Below are 20,670 nucleotides of genomic sequence, written 5' to 3'. Positions count from 1 at the left end.
GTCCTTGCAGAAGGGATAGAGGTCCACTCTGTGTTCTTTAGTTTCATCATGTGGATCAGAAGAACATGTGGGAACAACATCACACTCTGTTGCACTAGACGTACAGCTGAATTCAGGGTTGACACTGCTCATGCTTTGATTGGCCATGTTGACTGATGACACAAAATCAGGATGTTCAAAAGCCTCTTTTGAAAGCTTGACTGCATCCTCACATTTTTTCAGCTTTCTCACTCTGTTCATGAGTTCAGATGCAAAACTTTTCCTCTGGTCTTCACTGCACTGGCCAAAGTCAAAGTTGTACTCTAGAATCTCCATGATAAAATCTTCTTGAGATGAATTCATTGCCAAGGCAAATTTAGCAATTTGAAGCAGAACAGAAGTAGTCAAAGAGTCAACACTGAAGTTTTGCTTTGAGCCAAATCCAACATTGTATTCTAGGCCAAATTGTTTTGATATTCTGAATGTGCCGTATGGTTTGTATAGTGAGAAAATGATTTGTATACGGTTTGCACGCAACTTCCACACGTTGATCTCAGTTTCCATTTCCTCTTCCTCCATGTCATATTTGTATGGCACATACAGTGCATTTGCCTTTTCCTGTTCAGCCTCTTCTGGTCTGTGCCGTTTCATGACACATTCTCTTGTTGAAAGATATTTTTTATCCTGTTTCCTTTTTAGATCAGACTGATTTATTTTGCTCCCTTCAAACTCAAACAGTGGGACTTCCACGCTGGATAGAGCTGATCCTTTTTCAAAGATATTTTTCTGAAAGGAAAATGGCTCACTTTTAGACTCAGAACGGATTCTGGTACTAGTGGTACGAAGTTGTTTGCTCTCCTGCAGCTGTGGTGTTGGGAACAAAGCTTGATTTTCTGACTGTCTAACGGCATTTGTAAGTTTTCTGTATGGTCGTGGAGGAACAACAAAAACTTCATTGAACCATGTGGGCCCTTTGTTTGGTCGACCCACCACAGAATAGAACCAACACGCATGATCATAATTTTGGCGCTGATTAATACCAAAGATAAAATTGTGTTCAACAACATCATTAATTAGTATATTTTTTTTTCCACACAATCTTTTGGCAAAACTAACGATTTCCTTCATAACCTCCCGTGTCAATGTACAAGTGTCCAGTTTGACTTTTGGTTTGTCTCTGTCCACACACAGACTTAGACCTATTTTCTTGCAGAGAGGATAACTGTCCATTATTGTTTCTTCAGCTGCTTGGTAAGCAGCAGACAGATCCTTTTCAGGCTTTTGTTCCAAGCAGTTTGCTTCTGCAGAAACAGTGTCAGTCGAGTAATGTGGACCAGGATGCTGAAGGTGGTCAAGGTCAGATTCATCCTGACAAAGCTTAGAATTTCTGTCTTGATAACACTTGGGACAATAAGTTGCTTTTGGGTGAGTAGATTCATCTATGACTCTTTGGTCAGGGAGCTCAAAAGACATTTTCAAAAAACGAGCTTTGTTCGTTTTTAAACAGCTTGTTTCAATTTCCTTTGCAAATACACTGCGGCAAAGCTCATTCTTGAAATTCAGATGGAAATTGTACTCCAATATCTCTGTGATGAACTCTTTTTGGGATGACACCAGTGCTGCAGCAAGAGTGCTTATTTCAACCATAATGCCATTGGTCAGAAACTTGGATGGATCAAAATTTCTTTTTACTCCAGATCCCACATTGAAATCAATGCCTGTTTCCTTGCATCTGGAATAAGAGTAAAGTGGACAATGCTCCATATGAGGAACTGAGAGGATCTGTTTTATTTGATTACTCCGCAATTTACACATCAACAAATTGAGTTCATTTTGATTATTATTGTCAGTGGAACTCCCCACACTTTGGTCAATGATTGGAGCCTCAGAAGACGCAGTACTACATGTATCTAAATTTGGGCACTCCTTGTAGTCCATCACCAGTGATGAGAAATCTTGGCTTGTGTATTTTAACTTCTTGAAACCATTTAAATTTGAGAGGTTTTGATGCTCCACTATAATAGGAATGCGGGTGAGGATAGATTCAGAAAGGTCAGCGTCTTCATTTTGAGAGTCAAGATCAAAGTTGTGTCTGAGGATATCCAGACAAATCTGATCAAATGTTCCACACAACTTTTCTGCAAAGTTTGTCACTTCAGTCATGGCTCCATTGGTCAATTTATTGATGTCAAGTTTTTTATGTTCTTGACTGGAGATTACATTGAGCTTGAGACCAATGTCCTTGCAGAAGGGATAGAGGCCCACTCTGTGTTCTTTAGTTTCATCATGTGGATCAGAAGAACATGTGGGAGCAACATCACACTCTGTTGCACTAGACGTACAGCTGAATTCAGGTGTAACACTGCCCATGCTTTGGTTGGCCATGTTAACTGATGACACAAAATCAGGAAGTTCAAAAGCCTCTTTTGAAAATTTGACTGCATCTTCACAATTTTTCAGCTTTCTCACTCTGTTCATGAGTTCAGATGCAAAACTTTTCCTCTGGTCTTCACTGCACTGGCCAAAGTCAAAGTTGTACTCTAGAATCTCCATGATGAAATCTTCTTGAGATGAATTCATTGCCAAGGCAAATTTAGCAATTTGAAGCAGAACAGAAGTAGTCAAAGAGTCGACACTGAAGTTTTGCTTTGAGCCAAATCCAACATTGTATTCTAGGCCAAATTGTTTTGATATTCTGAATGTGCCGTACGGTTTGTATAGTGAGAAAATGATTTGTATACGGTTTGCACGCAACTTCCACGTGTTGCTCTCTGTTTCCATTTCCTCTTCCTCCATGTCATATTTGTATGGCACATACAAACATGGCATTGGAACCTCTCTGTTCTCTTTACCCCCAGACAGTCCTCTTTGATCTAACTGATCTCTAACTGTTAACGTTGGTAAACAGGAGGAAACATTAGTGGTGGTGAAGAAAGTCTCATGTGTGCCCACACAACTTGATTCTGGGTCACTGTGGATGTCAGAAGTTGTTGGCTTTTGTAAGTCATCTTTGTTGTCATCATTTTCTGAATCTGTGGCTTCATCTGAGTCTAAAGGACACATGTAGTTGCAATCATCCTCCACTGTTTGACTGGTACACACATTGGAGGGAGGAGACAGTGCATTTGTCTCTTCCTGTTCAGCATCTTCTGGTCTGTGCCGTTTAGTGACACATTCTCTTGTTGTTGAAAGAGATCTTTTTTCCTGTTTACATTTTAAATCAGACTGATTTCTTTTGCTCAGTTGGAAATCAAACAGTGGGACTTCCACTCTGGGCAGAGCTAATCCTTTTTCAAAGGTATTTTTCTGGAAGGAAAATGGCTCACTTTTAGACTCAGGACTGATTCTGGTACCAGTGGCGAGAAGTTGCGTGTCCTCTTCCTGCAGCTGTGGCGTTGGGATCCAATCTTGAATTTCTTCCTGTTGACTGTCCTTGTTGTCCATCCTCAGTGATCTTCTTGATCTGCTGGCCTTTTCTGTATGTAGGTAGAGGGGAAACATATTAATCATACATATACTGTATCTGAGCCTTAAGTTATGCTCAGTGTAAATATAGCCGTTTTCCCACTAAAATTAGCGGGTCATTGACCAAAATGGGCCGAGTCTGACCCCCCGCTGAGGGATCAGACAGAGCATAAACCAGTCGCCCCGCTCTCATCCGCGGTGCAAGAAACACAGTGTCATGCCACAGCCGCCCGCCGCGGAGTGTGACGTCCGTCCGCCGAGGCAGACTGGCCGACCTGCGGAGCACCAGGACCGCGCAGGACAGAGAGTCTGCCGCGGCCGGATGGCGGACGTTAGGGTGCATCAAAAAACACAATTCTTGAATTTTGATATGGCTGGGTGCTAAAAGTGTTCCAATATATGTAGAAACAACACATGCAAAATATTTTTCCAATACATGATGATTTAGGGGTGCCACCACACATCTGTTTTTGTTGGATAAAGGGGTAATCAGTGCTCAATGATCGCCATAGAGCTCTGAGGTAAAAAAGACTCCAGCTCAAGAAAATTGAGTTGATCTTTATGTTTTTGTGTTGGGTATACTCTTATTACATATTACTACCATATCTGTAGTTGTGTCTTTGTATATTTGTATTTATATTTTATATGGGTATTTGGTGCCCATTACATCTGGCTAACGTTAGATAGCAACAGTTTGCTAACCACAGTCTAGCTATGTTAGCTAAGCTATTAAGCTTAACATCAACAGTATTCTAGAGTAGACAATATCATATTTAGAGTATTGATATCTCATGTCTATTGAGAGTAGCATTGTAGTTGTTAAATTAACATTTTAAATATAGGTATATTTGCGAGCACATCTGTTAGGCTAGTGATGTAATGGTAAGTTATCATTGTAGCCGAATGATGAAGTTAGACTAGCCTACAGCTAAAATTTGAGACTTATGAAAGCCCCGAATTGCAGCGCATTATGCAGCACACAGCCTGTTCAAGGCAACAGAGAGATACGGGCTCATTCTTTCTGGTTTTGAACGCTTCATCACCCATTAGCATAACTTAAAACGCATGTGTATTTCTCCACAAATCCTGCACCAAGTTCCTTTAAGATTGAAGTTTAGTTAATGTCAGCTCTTATCATTAGGCCCTGTGAGTTGCCAGTGAGTTAGCCACTAGAGAGGGTTTGTTCTTTTAAAAGGACAGTTCAACATTTTGGCAAATTTGCACATTGCCATAATCCCTATAGCCTAGTCATAGCAGTAGGTTCGTTACCTTTATATGTCGGTGCAAGCTATTTTTAGAACGGCGGAGCAGAGCCGCGAGCTGCTCAGAGCTACGCTACGGAGGCTCATGGGATTTCTTGGTTTCCCTCATCAAACTCATCAAATACACAATCCAACAACTCCACAACGCTCTGGTGGACAAGTTGTGACCTGCACATTCACCACGCTATGAGATAATAACAGAACATTACGAGACAGAGTTGTTTTAGAGGTAAATTCATGCAAAGCAGCTGATGCGCATTCCCGGCAGGAGCAGTTTTCCGGCAAGCAGTCTATTTCCCTTGAAAACAACTCTGTCTGGTAACGTTCCGTTATTATCTCATAGCGTGGTGAATGTGCAGGTCACATCTTGTCCACCAGAGCGTTGTGGAGTTGTTGGATTGTGTATTTGATGAGTTTGATGAGGGAAACCAAGAAATCCCATGAGCCTCCGTAGCGTAGCTCTGAGCAGCTCGCAGCTCGACTTGGCCATTCTAAAAATAGCTTGCATCGACAAATAAAGATAACAAACCTACTGCTATGACTGTAGGGATTATGGCAATGGGACAATTTGCCAAAATGTTGAACTATCCCTTTAAGTGTGTCAGTATTGCCCCTTGTGTTTAACAGTAAAGTCAATAAAACTTTATATGTGTGTCCGACATCCATCGCTGCTGCACAAAACTCAGGGTAAGACCACGTAAACATGTCCCATTGACTGCCATTCATTTTGTCTATAGGAAAAATGAATGGAGAATTTTGAAAGTTGAATTCTGAGAAATGCCCAAGTTGCCCAAAGGCCAGACAAACTAATTTTACTTTGATAGCCCTATAGAACATGTTACTGTATAAAAGTTCAATGTAATCAACATTTCCTTGTCAATTTTTTGGCAATTCGATTTTCGAATAATTGCACATTTTTCGAAAATTTCACAAAACTTTGTGTGTTAGGTGGCACCCCTAAATCTCAATGGATTTCCTCAAAACTTTGCAAAAGTCATTTTTATGTTAATTGGAACAAAATGCATTGCCAGCCAAATTGATATTTTGAAATTAAAATTTCCCATTCAAATTTGATGCACCCTAGCGGACGTCCACGGCACAACACGTCAGTTAAACAGACTGTCGCTTCTTTTCTTTTTTTCAATCGTTTTCGGTCAGTGTTCTTTGATCTTTTGATCCCAGTCTCGGATGAGAGCAGAGCGGAGCAGAGCTTTGTTTTGGTACGTGATAAGAGACGCGACCGGCGCGATGACGTGGCGTCACGTAACGTTCAGTGTCATCACATAAATTAGCGGGTTGACGCGGGTCTGGCGTTCCCACTGCAAGCCGATCGGAGCCGAGCCGATTAAAGGCGATTTTAACCCGCGTCGCTTGCCAAGTCGTTTGACTGGTGCGCCTTTCCCACTGCCACCAAAAGCCGATTGTTAGCGGGTTTAAACGGGTTTTTTGACCAGTGGGAAAGGGGTATCAGTTAGCATCCCATTCATTTGACGATAATGTCACAGTAACAAAGAGGATTTGTATAAATGGCTCACTTTTAGACTCAGGACTAATTTTGGTCCTCGTTATCCATCCTCAGTGATCTTCTTGATCGGCTGGCCTTTTCTGTATGTAGGTAGAGGGGAATCATACAATATAATAATCATACATATACTGTATCTGAGCCTTAAGTTATGCTCAATGTAAATATGTTAGCATCCCATTAATTTGACGATAATGTCACATAGTTCAGAGTAACAAAGAGGATTCGATAAATATGTGTCTTATTGTTAGTGCACTTGGATATTTGGACTACTAAACAGCAACAACAAAAAAACATGACATCAATCATTGTGTTGGGCTTTGAGGGACTTCTTTATAACTATAATTGTGTTTGCCCAAAGCAGGACCTGGACATGCCTCCACTACTTTTTGTAGTGGAGGCATGTAGTTTGAGCTATTTAAAACTTAAAAACAAAGTTAATGGGAAAATGTGTGCACCCTAATGTGCTTATTGTGAAAAGGTATAGCATTTCAAGAATGGAAACTGGATCATACAAATAAAAATTGTGAAAAATCTGAAAATATAGCTTTTCTCTCAGGTGCTGAGATTTCTAGCTCCCTTCCTCTCTTGGTCACTATAGTAAAAGCAAGTTCACAGTTTACCAAACCCATGGAAGCATGGCTCCAACCCTCTGACTTTACTATTGGCCATTGGCCAACAATGACACCGGTTACCTTTAAAAGTTGATGTAGCCTGTTTAATAAACTTTTTTCACCTTGACTTCCTACAATTACGAATCAAAGTCCTTAAGTCAAAGAAGGCAGACTGATACTGGGAGTGTAAAATATATTTCAGTTGAATAAATATTTGGTGTCCCTGTTAACATGCATTTCCTCCCCTTACCTGAAGCTATACCTTACCCGATCCATCAGGAGTTATGTTTCATGATTCGTGACACTGGCCAACCTCAAATGATGTAATTAAATATACTGTTGAATTTGCAACTCACCTTGGAAAACATGATCAGCTCAGCTGTGACTTGCTCCAACATCTCAGGGCCACATTTTGTACTGGCGTCCAGTGATGGGATTGTGCTGGCTCAACGTAGCCCTGAATGAAAACACAATTTGATACAGTCAGTTTTTCCATGTATTGTTTCCACAGCATTCACAAAAGACCGGGAACAGCAGTAATCATATTCCTGACCATTTCATACACTGAGTAGGAGACGATGAGATACTAAATGTGTGCTTCCAAACAAGCCAGTTAGCCATAAAATATGTTGCAAAATATTTTGTCAGATAATGGGATCGCGATATGAGTCAAGATTTCAGTGGTGATGGTCATTTGTGTGCCATTAATTTGAGTCTGACAGAATTAAGGATAGGTTGCACTTGCGTGTAGGAATACAGTAGTTCAATGTGTGAAAAATGTAGTTCCACATGAAATAGCTGTTTAACAGTAGGATAAAGAAGTGAAAACATTCTGAATTAAGCGTGAAAAAAGATGGGGTGGGGTGAGACTGAAAAGACTGTTTTGGAGATGACCCTGTCAACAGAAGTACACTGACTGGCTCCAGTGCCAGTTCTCCCATCTGTGCTCTCAGATGGCAGCTGGCTGATCTCAATTTACTGCAGGTAATACATGGACAATAGATAAATACCTCACACAAACCCACATCAAACATTTTTTTAGTTTTGCTTTAAGTGGGCAATAAGTGTCCATGGACACCAGACTCTCAACCATCAGTGCCAGCAATGCCTCCGGCCTCAGGGGGCAGTAGTGAGCCTATTATGGTTTAGTGCACCACAATAACAAGAACAAGACACATCACAGGAAACTGACTTGGAAAACGCACACAGGCTGTGAGCAAAAACCAGAGGCATAAAAAAAAGATTGGTGGCTTCACAAGAAAATTAAAAAAAAGCACAGCGAGAGAGAGAGATGTACACACATGCACATGTATTAGGGCTCTTCACAAAAATGAATCACATTATTCACAATGTAAATGACTGGAGGGGGATGTATAACATTTGATTTGTTTGTTTTCAAATTCAAATCATGGTATAATTAAGACAGAAAAATAACATCAACTAAATCATACCCCACTAAAACTCAGTTGTGTTCACTTTTCCCCAATTCCTCACAATTTCTCCCTTACATGATTTTGCTGACTTTGTGACATCTTTATCGCAGTCACGGAAAAGTTGCAATAAAGTTAGATTACTACTTTTTATTCCACTTCTTCAGCCTAGAAATCTAGACGCACCCTAGCGGCAGCAAAAATATTTTATTGATATAGTCTGGCTTGTCAGGCTACCACTTCTGCACATTCACATTTAATTCTGAAAAGTTTGGCATGACGTTCCAGTGGACAAACCTCTGAAATCATGGCATGACAGGAAAAAAAATACATATGGACATTCTTGTTTTGGTAGGAAAAAAAATACATATGGACATTCTTGTTTTGGTAGCCTATAGCCTATAACTTTTCATGTGAGTAATTCAGATATGACCACTAAAAGCTATTTGGATATATAATTACAATAATGTCCCTTTACATTTTCAAATAAATGTTTTGGTAAAAAAAAAAAAAAAAAAGCACTGGTTGAGGTCAAATCTTATAAATCTTACTCTGAGTGATATAAAGTCACTTTGGGGCAAAATCTACCTCTATGTACATCACCAGAGGCATGACTCAGTTTTTGGCAAATACTCCTCGCCGCACGACACCGTCCCTCACTTTGAAACAATGTTTGGTCAAGCCAGCCCTCACGTTGTTTTACGGTGTGCGCATATCCTACACCAGGTATGTCCAAAGTTTACAAAGCTATTCATATTTCACCAGAAGATGGTAGCAGACCTGTGGCCGCACGACCCTTGACCCTTTCCAGCCCATTTCTAAAATATAATATCAAATATGCAATGTTTACAATGAACCTAGATATGTTTAAGCTTCCTGAAAGTTTTTTTTCTTCATTTTATGTGGTCTTCAAATATGAAAAGCAGAGTGATTTTGGTAAAAAAAAAAAAAAAAACTTGATTAGATTTATTTATTCTATGTGAAGAAATGAAAATAATGCCATTTGCAATAAAAAAAAAAGTATTAAATAGTTCATTTGCATATAAAGGATGTCAGGCTGAATGGTCAGCCACCTCACATTTTCACCTCACCAAATCTGGCCCTCTTTGCCAAAGGTTTGGACACCCCTGTCCTACACATTATCATGGCAAGAGCGAGAAAGGACTGATTTCAAAGTAAAAGCAAGCTTCTAGGGTGTCTTTTATGGTGTCAACCAGAAAACATCACGTCAATTTGACGTAGCATTTCAGAATAAAAGCCCTCTGAACTTTCATATTTCACTGTGCTCCATGTACATTAAGATTAACATTAAAAAAACAAAAAAAACTAGCCGTTATTACTCAACCGTGCCACTTCAGACCATACATCCATGCTTCAGACTGATAGTACTGAACCTCAGAGTGTCACCCAAAAAAAACAGGTTAATCCATAGAGTCAATCTGATGTAGCATTTCAAAATAGAAGCCCTCCGAACATTCTCTTTGCTCTATCACAGTAAGACACTGACAGTACTCGACCTCAGACCTCAAACTCCCCATTATTACTCAACCGTTCCACTGTACACTGATAGTAGTACTCAGGGCCGTTGTATAGGGGAGAAAGGTGATGATAATTCTAGGGGCCCAGCGCCCGGCAGGGCCCACAAAAACCCCAGTAGTCTAATCTTTGTATGACTGAATTACTCTGCTTAGACCCTGACTAATACTCATAGTAATGCTGCATTAGCATCAAAACAAAGTAGGCTAAATAAAAAATGATAATAGATATGTAGTCTATGAAAAAAAGTGGAAAAGTCAGGGGGCAGGGGCCCACTTTAGTATTCTTTCAGGGGGCCCAGGATTCCTAGCAACGGCCCTGGTAGTACTCAACTCAGAAAAAAAATCAGCAGAAAAGCCCAGCTTATATTCTGAAATGCTACAGATTGACCTGATTTTTTCTGGGTGTCATTCTGAGTTGAGTACTACTATCAGTGTACAGTGGAACTGTGGAGTAATAATGGGGAGTTTTTTTTATATACATGTAGGCAGCCCACATGGCGTATGAAAGTTCAGGGGCTTTTATTCTGAAATGCCATATCGCATCGCGTCGGGATTCCATACATCCTGACCGAACTAGACAAACAAGACAGACCTTATTTTGTCAGTGAAAAGTTTACGTTCAGATGGCCTCTCCACTAAATGCTACGTGGAAGCTTGCTTTTACTTTGAAACCATTCTTGCTCTTCCCGTAATGTGTAGGCCACCTCCAAAACAACGAGGGCTGACTTGTGAGTTCTTCGTGCACATGTTCTTCACTGTATTAAACGGCGTTCCGCACACAACTCACTTCCCTAATTAAAAAAAAAAAATCTCGGCATACCAAAACAACACCATCGCTGTGGTCGCTGCTTGTCGACTTCCTAGAGAGGTTCATTCTCCGCCATGATAGAAAAAAAAGAGGACGAGACAGGCGGAGGTAGACTTACCAAACAATGTAGTCGATTGGTCTCCCTCTCCCTTTGTTGGCACCACGCGTAGTTTTGGGGGAAAAAAGTAGGCTACTGTCGTCAACCCACGACTGAAACCTCTCAACCCGGAGTTCACAGGAAGCATAGAAACGTCAGCTCGCGGGGACTTCAAAATAAAAGTTTTTAAAAGCTCACTTCAATTCTATTCTACCCTCTTTTGGTGACATTTTTACCGACAGGCAGCTATCAAAAGGTCATCATTCCAGTGTCACCTGATTATAAGGGGAAATCACTGTTTACCTTATTAATTCAGAATAATGATCATTTATCTTAGTGTCCGTTTGAGGTTCTTCCTATTCTGTCACTGCGGGGTCATTCCTATGTTCCCACATTTCTAACTTTTGTTGTCACTGAAAATTAGGCCCTATGTTCCCACAGCCCTTTCGTCCCACCATTGGTTGGGTTTAGGCAATGAAGAAAAGAGTTGGTTAAGTTTAGTAAAAAGACCCGGTAGAGGCTAGACAGGCCAGATAGATAGAGTCTGTCAGTCACAATAACTGCTACCCAAACTGAAGTGATGGAAATTAATATACTCAAAAAGTCATATGACAATGACACATTTGTAGCGAATAAAATTAGATCTCCCATGACTTATGTACTTTATTCACGTTTTATTCTAAGATGTTTGGCATGGCGGTGAATTCGTTGCAATCTAATTTCAGGTTATGAAAAGAGCCACATTAACATCGCTGTATTATTGTAATATTTATATCAATTGTGTTTTGCCAGTGGACAAAATAACTTACTATTTGCCATTAAAATCCAAAAGACATACTTAATAAAGGTTGTCAAGTGCGAGTAAATGCATTTCATGCTCTGTTGTGGAAACTGATAAATTTATCTGTCGACACACAAAATTTTGTCTTAATGCTGTTGTCCAATCCCAATCTAATGAATTTGTAGTCTGCACCCTCTAAGCGCCCCGTGGATGTATAATTTTTGAAAAATATAGTTTTAAATAAGAATCCTCCATATTCAACCTTTAATCTTTGTGCCATAGATGAAACAAAAAGGGAGATACTTTGAAATTATTTATATACTGTATGTATAGAAAAAATACAGTAGTCTATAAAGACATAGGACAGTTTCATTTTCATAGTATCTTGTGCAGTGTATTAACATTATTTTTGAAATGAAATCAGAAAGACATACAATATACAACAAAATGAAAGAAAAGATCTGTTTACATTTTTGTCATACTGAACAAGTGATACGATACATTCTCTGACAGAACGGTTTTCAGAAAAATACAGTTTACACCACTATTCTGTTCATTGTAAGATACCCCACGTGTGAATTTTGTTTTTGAACACAGACAACATCATAACGGTTGGACAAAACTGGCACATTTTCTTTCTCCATTTTAATTTAAGTACTGTCAGTGTCCTGCTGTGCGGTTATAAAGCAGAATGCCTGGGATCCTACAGATTCAAGTGGGATTTCAAACTTCACATCGTCAGCGTCTGATTCGGTTTTCACACTGCTCTCAGTGTTTGGACATACAGCTAGAACACCATATCCTTCAGATACTTGTGGTCCGGCCAGATACTGGGCCTCCTCTGTTCCTGATTCTGTTTTTATGTTGCTTTCAGATGGTGGACACATGGCTAACAAACTACAACCAAGGGATCCCACAGGTTCACTTATTTCCACAGAGACTGGTTCAGGTTTAACAGCAACATGATACGATTCATCTTCATCCTCTTTGATCTGTACATCTTGGAGAGGACCATCACAAACTCCACTCACTGGACTCCCTGTCTGCTGTTTTATTGTCTCAGGGTATATTTGGGGCTTGATGTCCTCCTCATGAAACCAAACTTCCGTATTACTCTGCACATAAACAAGACAGGCATCTGAACAGCATTTCAGTTGCTGAGCAGTCATCTCTGCTTCTGGTGATGTGACTGGTTCTGGTTTAACAACACCGTAATGTGAATCATCTTCCTCTTTTATCTGTATGATTTCTTGGAGAGGACCGTCACAAACACGTCTCCCTGGACTCTCGGTCACCTGCATTATTGTCCCAGGATGTTTCGGGGATGCTGTGCCCTCATACATCCACAGTTCCTTGTACGTGTTGACATCAAGAACATCGTCATGGCTGACAGGTGAACGGGATCTCATCTGCTGAATAGCAGTTTTTTTCTGATGAGATTTACCAGTTTTCTTAATTTGTCTCTCTTGCACTGAGTCATCTGGACGCCGTTTCAGTTTCTGAGCAGCTTTGCCCTTTTTATTTTTTGTCTTTTCTGCTTCTTCCACACATACTTTGGAAATTTTCAGATTTTTGCTCTTTTGTATTGATCCATTTGACGCTTTCTGTTCAAACACAAATGGTAGTTTGAAGACCTCATTTGCTAGGTGCAAATTCCTCTGGTAGGTTTTGGCTATGACTTTGACTTCAGATGCAGCAGCAATAGAAAATTCCCAACGTCTGTAATTCTGTGAGCTTATATCAAAGTTATAGTCAAGGATGTCATACAGACTGCCTGGATAATAGTGTCTTAGTTTCCTCATCAAAAATTTATAGATCTCCATTGCTACAGCTGTGGTCAATAGCTTTAAATCAAGTTTCTCCTTTTTTTCTGATTTTGATGTCATGTCAAGGTCCAGACCTATCTTTGAGCAGAGTGGAAACATTTCTGCACTAGTCAGTTTAGGTATCCTTACTTTGACAGCACCACTCAGATCAGTCAACATTGCGGCTTCTTCCTTCTTTGTTAGCAGTGCAAGCTTTCTTTTTTCGAGTGTTTCCATCCTTTCATATTTCTGCACGGCAGAGTCATCTTTCCTTTTATTTCTAGGAACTCTCTTAGTCTGAATAAGAACAATGTCATTGAACCATGTTGGGCCGTTGTGAAGAAGTGCCATATTCCGCAACAGTGCCAAAGGATTCATTTCTGGACCCTGAATGTAAATGTTAAAGTTGTGTTCAAGAACATCCCCCATGAGCTTTTGTTTTTCTCCACACATTTTTTTGGCAAAGTGAAACACTTCCCTCATAACCCCCCATGTCAATACATGCAGGTCAAGTTTACTTTTTGGTTTGTCTTTGATTGCACACAGGCTTAGACCTATTTTCTTGCAGCATGGGTAACGGTTCATTATCTTTTCTTCTTCTGCCTGGAAAGCAGTGGACAGATCCTTTGTAGACTTGTGTGCTGAGCTATTTCCTTCAGAAAAGACTGTGTCAGTCATGGAATTTGGATGATGACGAAGTTCATTCACAGGATCAGATGGATCCTGAACAAGTTTTGAATTTCTGTCTTGATAACATTTGGGGCAATATGTACCTTTTGGATGAGTGGATTGATCCATAGATCTTGTGTCAGGGAGTTCAAAAGGCATGTTCATGTAAGTTATTTTTTTGGATCTTCGACCAACTTGTCTGGCTTTTTCGAAAACATGCTGAGCAAAGACACTGCGGCAGACCTCATTTTTCAAATCTAGATGAAAATTGTACTCGAGTATTTCTGTGATGAACTTCCTGTGGGATGATTTACCGGTAAGTGCCTCAGCAAGAGTGTTGATTTCAAGCATGATCCCATTGGTTAGAAATTTGGATAAATCAAGATTTTGTTTTATCCCAGATGCCACATTGAAATCAATACCTAACTTCCTGCTTCTGGAATAAGAATAAAATGGACAATGTTCGACATGAGGAACTGAGAGGATTTGCTGAATTTGAGTTTCCCGCAATGTCCATAGCAATAAATTTGCCTCATTGTCTTGTTCAATGTCAGTGGAACACCCTACATTTGGTGAAGTCATTGGAGCCTGGGAAAAGTCAGTACTACATGTATCTAAATTTGAGTTGTTCTGGCAGTCTTTCTTCATCGCCAGCAGATCTTTAGTAGTGTGCTTTATTTCCTTGGAGCCTGTTAATTGATTTTGTGCGTCTAAATCTGGATTTTTCCAACAACTCATTGCCATGGCTGAGACATCTACCATTACCTTTTTTTTAAGAAAAGCTGCTAGACGGGTGTGTTCCAGGAAAACAGGAATTTGTGCAACAATACTTCTGGCAAAGTCAAAATCTCTGTTTGGTTGATCAAGATCAAAGTTGTGTCTGAGGATATCCTGACAAATCTGATCAAATGTTCCACACAACTTTTCTGCAAAGTTTGTCACTTCAGTCATGGCTCCATTGGTCAATTTATTGATGTCAAGTTTTTTAATTTCTTGACTGGAGATTACATTGAGCTTCAGACCAATGTCCTTGCAGAAGGGATAGAGGTCCACTCTGTGTTCTTTAGTTTCATCATGTGGATCAGAAGAACATGTGGGAACAACATCACACTCTGTTGCACTAGACGTACAGCTGAATTCAGGGTTGACACTGCTCATGCTTTGATTGGCCATGTTGACTGATGACACAAAATCAGGAAGTTCAAAAGCCTCTTTTGAAAGCTTGACTGCATCCTCACATTTTTTCAGCTTTCTCACTCTGTTCATGAGCTCAGATGCAAAACTTTTTCTCTGGTCTTTACTGCAATGGTCAAAGTCATAGTTGTACTCCAAAATCTCCATGATGAAATCTTCCTGGGATGAATTCATTGCCAAGGCAAATTTTGCAATTTCATACAAGGTTGACGCATTCAACAAGTCAGCACTCAAGTTTTGTTTTGGGCCAAATCCAACATTATATTCTAGGCCTAACATTTTTGACCTTGTGAATGTGCAGTACTCGTCAAGTGAGAAAAGGATTTTTTGTACACGGTTTGTACGCAACTTCCACATGTTGTTCTCTGTTTCCATTTCTTCTTCCTCCATGTCAAATTTGTATGAAACATTTTCCTGAATTTCTGTCTTCTCTGCAGTTCCAAACAGCTCTCTTTCATTGGACTGAGTTACAAATGATGGGTCCACATTGAACTTCACACTTGGTAAACTGAAGGAACCATCAATGGTGGGGATGAAAGACTGATGATTACCTAAACAACTTGGTTCTGACTCACTGTGGGTGTCAGTACTTGGATTTTCTAAGTCTAGGTCCAGACCCATTCCTTTGGAAATGGGATGGTAGTCTCCACTACTCTGCTTACATTTCTTTGCTTTCACAGCTCCTGTATATTCTCTTAACATTGCAGCTTCTTCCTTCTTTGTTAACAGTGCCAGCTTTCTTTTTTTGGCCATTTCCTTCCTTTCATTTTTCTGAATGGCAGAGTCCTCCCTCCACTTTGTCACATCTTTTGTCCACAGCAATAAATCTAGCTCATTGCCTTGTTCAATGTGAGCAGAACTCCCTACAGTTTGGGAGTTGATTTGAGTTTGAGTTTTGGTTGTTCCCTTCTTTTCATTTTGCTCTGCAGTACATATCTCTGACTGTTTAACGACATCTGTAGAGTATACGTATGGCCACGAAAACATGTCAAAAATATCATTGAACCACGTGGGCCCTCTGTTTTTTAGGCTCACCACTTGATGGAACAGCTGTGCATGATTAAAATTTTGGCGCTGAAAAATGCCAAAGTTAAAGTTGTGTTCAAGAACTTCATTAATTACTTTACGTTTTTTTCCACACAATCTTTTGGCAAAAAAATCAATTTCTCTCATCACCCCCCGTGTCAATACATGCGGGTCAAGTTTACGTTTTGGTTTGTCTTTGTTCACACACAGGCTTAGACCTATTTTTTTGCAGCGTCGGTAACAGTTCATTATCTTTTCTTTGGCTGCATGGAAAGCAGTGGACAGATCCTTTGTAGGCTTCTGTGCTGAACTGTTTGCTTCAGCCAAGAATGTGTCAGTCATGGAATGTGGATGATCAGATGGATCCTGAACAAGTTTAGATTTTCTGTCTTGATAACATTTGGGGCAATATTTTTTACCTTTTGGATATATAGATAGATCTACAGAGTTTGGGTCAGGGAGCTGAACAGGCTTGTCCACGATGTTTCTCTTTTTAGATTGTAAAGCATATAATCCAGTTTTCTGAAGAATGTTCTGAGCAAAGGCTCTGCGAATGACCTCATTGTTCAAATTCAGATCAAAGTTGTACTCTAGTATTTCTGTGACAAACTCTTTTCGGGCTGAAACCAGTGCTGCACCAAGAACAGTCATTTCAAGCATGATCCCATTGGTTAAAAATTTAGTTGGATCAAAATTTTGTTTTATTCCAGATCCCACATCGAAATCAATGCCTAATTTCTTGCATCTCGAAAAAGAGTAAAATGGACAATGTTCGCCATGAGGAATTGTGAGAATTTGCCGAATCTCAGTTTGCCGCAATGTCCACAGCAATAAATTTGTCTCATTGTCTTTTTTAGTGTCAGCAGAACTTCCTACATTTGGGGAATTGATTGGAGCCTGGGAAAAGCCAGTACTACATGTATCTAAGTTTGAGTTGTTCTGGCAGTCTTTCTTCATCGCTGGCAGATCTTCAACTGTGTGCTTTATTTCCTTGGAGCCCGTCAGATTTTTGTGATTGTGTTCATCTAAATTTGGGTTTTTGGGACAACCCATTGCCGCCATGGCTGAGAAATCTGTTGTTGTGTACTTTTTTTTGGAGGCTGACATAAAATTTACGATATGTTTTTCTTCTATTATAACAGGAATTTGTGCGAGAATCATTTTAGCAAAGTCAGAATCTCCATTTGGCTGATCAAGATCAAAGTTGTGTCTGAGGATATCCAGACAAATCTGATCAAATGTTCCACACAACTTTTCTGCAAAGTTTGTCACTTCAGTCATGGCTCCATTGGTCAATTTGTTGATGTCAAGTTTTTTATTTTCTTGACTGGAGATTACATTGAGCTTCAGACCAATGTCCTTGCAGAAGGGATAGAGGTCCACTCCGTGTTCTTTAGTTTCATCATGTGGATCAGAAGAACATGTGGGAGCAACATCACACTCTGTTGCACTAGACGTACAGCTGTATTCAGGGTTGACACTGCTCATGCTCTGATTGGCCATGTTGACTGATGAAACAAGAGCGGGAAGTTTAAAAACCTCTTTTGAAAGTTTGACTGCATCTTCACAATTTTTGAGCTTTCTCACTCTGTTCATGAGCTCAGATGCAAAACTTTCCCTCTGATCTTCACTCCAATGGCCAAAGTCAAAGTTGTACTCAAGAATTTCCATGATGAAATCTTCCTGGGATGAATTAATTGCCACGGCAAATTTTGCAATTTCAACCAACAAGGAATTACACAAAGAGTGAATACTGAAGCTTTGCTTTGGGCCAAATCCAACATTGTATTCTAGGTCTAATGTATTGAATGTTTTGAATATGCCGTACTGGTCGAGTGAGAAAAGGATTTGTTGTACACGGTTTGAACGTAACTTCCACATGTTGTTCTCCGTTTCCATTTCTTCTTCCTCCATGTCATATTTGTATGGCACATACAAACATGGCCTTGGAACCTCTCTCTTCTCTTTACCCCCAGCAATTTCATGTGTGCCCACACAACTTGATTCAGAGTCACTGCGGATGTCAGAAATTGTTGGCTTTTGTAAGTCATCTTTATTGTCATCATTTTCTGAATCTGTGGCTTCATCTGAGTCTAAAGGACACATGTAGTTGAAATCATCTTCCACTGTTTGACTGGTACACACATTGGAGGGATGAGACAGTTCATTTGCTTCTTCCTTTTCAGCCTCTTCTGGTCTATGCCGTTTAGTGACACATTCTCTTGTTGAAAGAAAGCTTTTTTCCTGTTTCCTTTTTAGATCAGACTGATGTCTTTTGCTCAGTCGGAAATCAAACAGACGGACTTCCACTCTGGGCAGAGCTAATCCTTTTTCAAAGATATTTTTCTTGAAGGAAAATGGCTCACTTTTAGACTCAGGGCAGATTCTGGTACCAGTGGTGAGAAGTTGCTGGTCCTCTTCCTGCAGCTGTGGCGTTGGGAACCAAACTTCATTTTTTTGACTGTCCTTGTTGTCCATCCTCAGTGATCTTCTGGATCTGGATCTGGATTTGGACTACTAAAAAACAGCAACAACAAAAAAACATGACATCAATCATTGTGTTGGGCCTTGAAGGGCTTATTTATAACTATTGTGTGTAGAGCAGGACCTGGATATACCTCCACTACTTTACAAAGTTTGAGCTATTTTAAACTTAAAAACAAAGTTGATGGAATAATGTGTACACCTGTGTGTACTGTGTGTAATGAACATGTTTAATATTTGTGACTAGAAATCCTGTAGTGTGTGGGGTGTTCCAAGGGGAGCTGAGCATGCACAGTGTGTAATGTCACGTGTACCGGACCAACAACCAATCAAGACATGAGCTGAATCAGCTGACTGACTTTTATTTACCTGTTGTCATGGTGACTCGGGTATCAGGCCATCTGTAATACTTGTGACGGATACAACCCATATTCCCACCGTCTCCATGACTTTTCCATAGTCGTTTTTTTTTCCTGCCAGTAATAGGCTTTGGTCCACCATGTTTGTTTACACTGAAGTCACGTTTGACCACGTGAGATATGGAATATTGAGGATGAAGAACCTGATACTCTGCTGAAGAACCGCTCTGTAGTGTACACCACACACTATAAGATCAGAAGAGAGAGATCTTGTGCGATCTGTCTTTTGTCATCATTAAGTGTGTGGTCTCCTAATCTGTGAAGGTTTGAAGAATCCTGTAGTGTGTACCCCCCAAAACCTGATCCTTTAGGAGTTAGGCCTATGTCTCATGATTCTTAAACAGTGACTCTATCTAACCTCAACTGATTAGCTCTGCTCAGTCCTAAGACTTGGAGGGTAATGGATACTGTTGGAGATGCAACTCACCTTGGAAAACATGATCAGCTCAGCTGTGACTTGCTCCAACATCTCAGGGCCACATTATTTGTACTGACGTCTTAGATATCCATCCAATCAGTGATTCTGCTGGTTTAACGTAGCCTTGAATGAAAACACAATTTGATACAGTCAGTTCTTCCATGTATTGTTTCCACAGCATTCATAAAAGACTGAGAACAGCAGTTATCTCCTTCATACATATATAGATAGACATCTTTATTGGTAACATACAGAATGTTTTAAAAACAATAAAACATACGTCAACACAACTCCTACCAAAGGGATAAAAACACAGAAAAGGCGTCGGCTTATTTCCATTGTGGTCCCTGAGTGTGTGTGTCTGTGCGTGTCAGTGAGTGTAAGTGCATGTCCATGAAGGGAATGTGTGGGGGTGTCTCCACACAGAGAAATCGGGGTGGGGGGACATAGACGCACTGTGTGGGAGACGATGGACACTAAATGTGTGCTTCCAAACAAGCCAATTAGGCATAAAATATGTTGCTAAATATTTTATCAGATAATGGGATCACGATATGAGTCAAGAGTTCAGTTGTGATGGTCATTTGTGCTATTAATTTGAGTCTGACAGAATTAAGGATAGGTGCACTTGCGTGTAGGAATACAGTAGTTCAAAGAGTGAAAAATGAACTTTCCACATGAAATAGCTGTTTAACAGTAGGATAAAGAAGTGAAAACATTCTGAATTAAGCATGAAAAAAGATGGGGTGGGGTGAGCCTGAAAAGACTGTTTTGGAGATGACCCTGTCCACAGCAGTACACTGACTGGCTCCAGTGCCAGTTCTCCCATCTGTGCTCTCAGATGGCAGCTGGCTGATCTCAACTTACTGCAGGTAATACATGGTCAATAGATAAATACCTCACACAAACATTTTTTTAGTTTTGCTTTAAGTGGGCAATAAGTGTCCATGGACACCAGACTCTCAACCATCAGTGCCAGCAATGCCTCTGGCCTCAGGGGGCAGTAGTGAGTGAGCCTACGGTTTAGTGCACCACAATAACAAGAACAAGACACATCACAGGAAACTGACTTGGCTGTGAGCAAAAAACAGAAGGACGAAAAACAAGATTGGTGGCTTCACAAGAAAACAACACACACACAAAACACACCCCACTAAAA

The sequence above is a fragment of the Trachurus trachurus genome (assembly GCF_905171665.1).
Source record: "Trachurus trachurus genome assembly, chromosome: 24".
Taxonomy (NCBI): domain Eukaryota; kingdom Metazoa; phylum Chordata; class Actinopteri; order Carangiformes; family Carangidae; genus Trachurus; species Trachurus trachurus.
The sequence above is the reverse complement of the archived record's forward strand: the minus strand, read 5'-3'. Positions refer to the sequence as shown.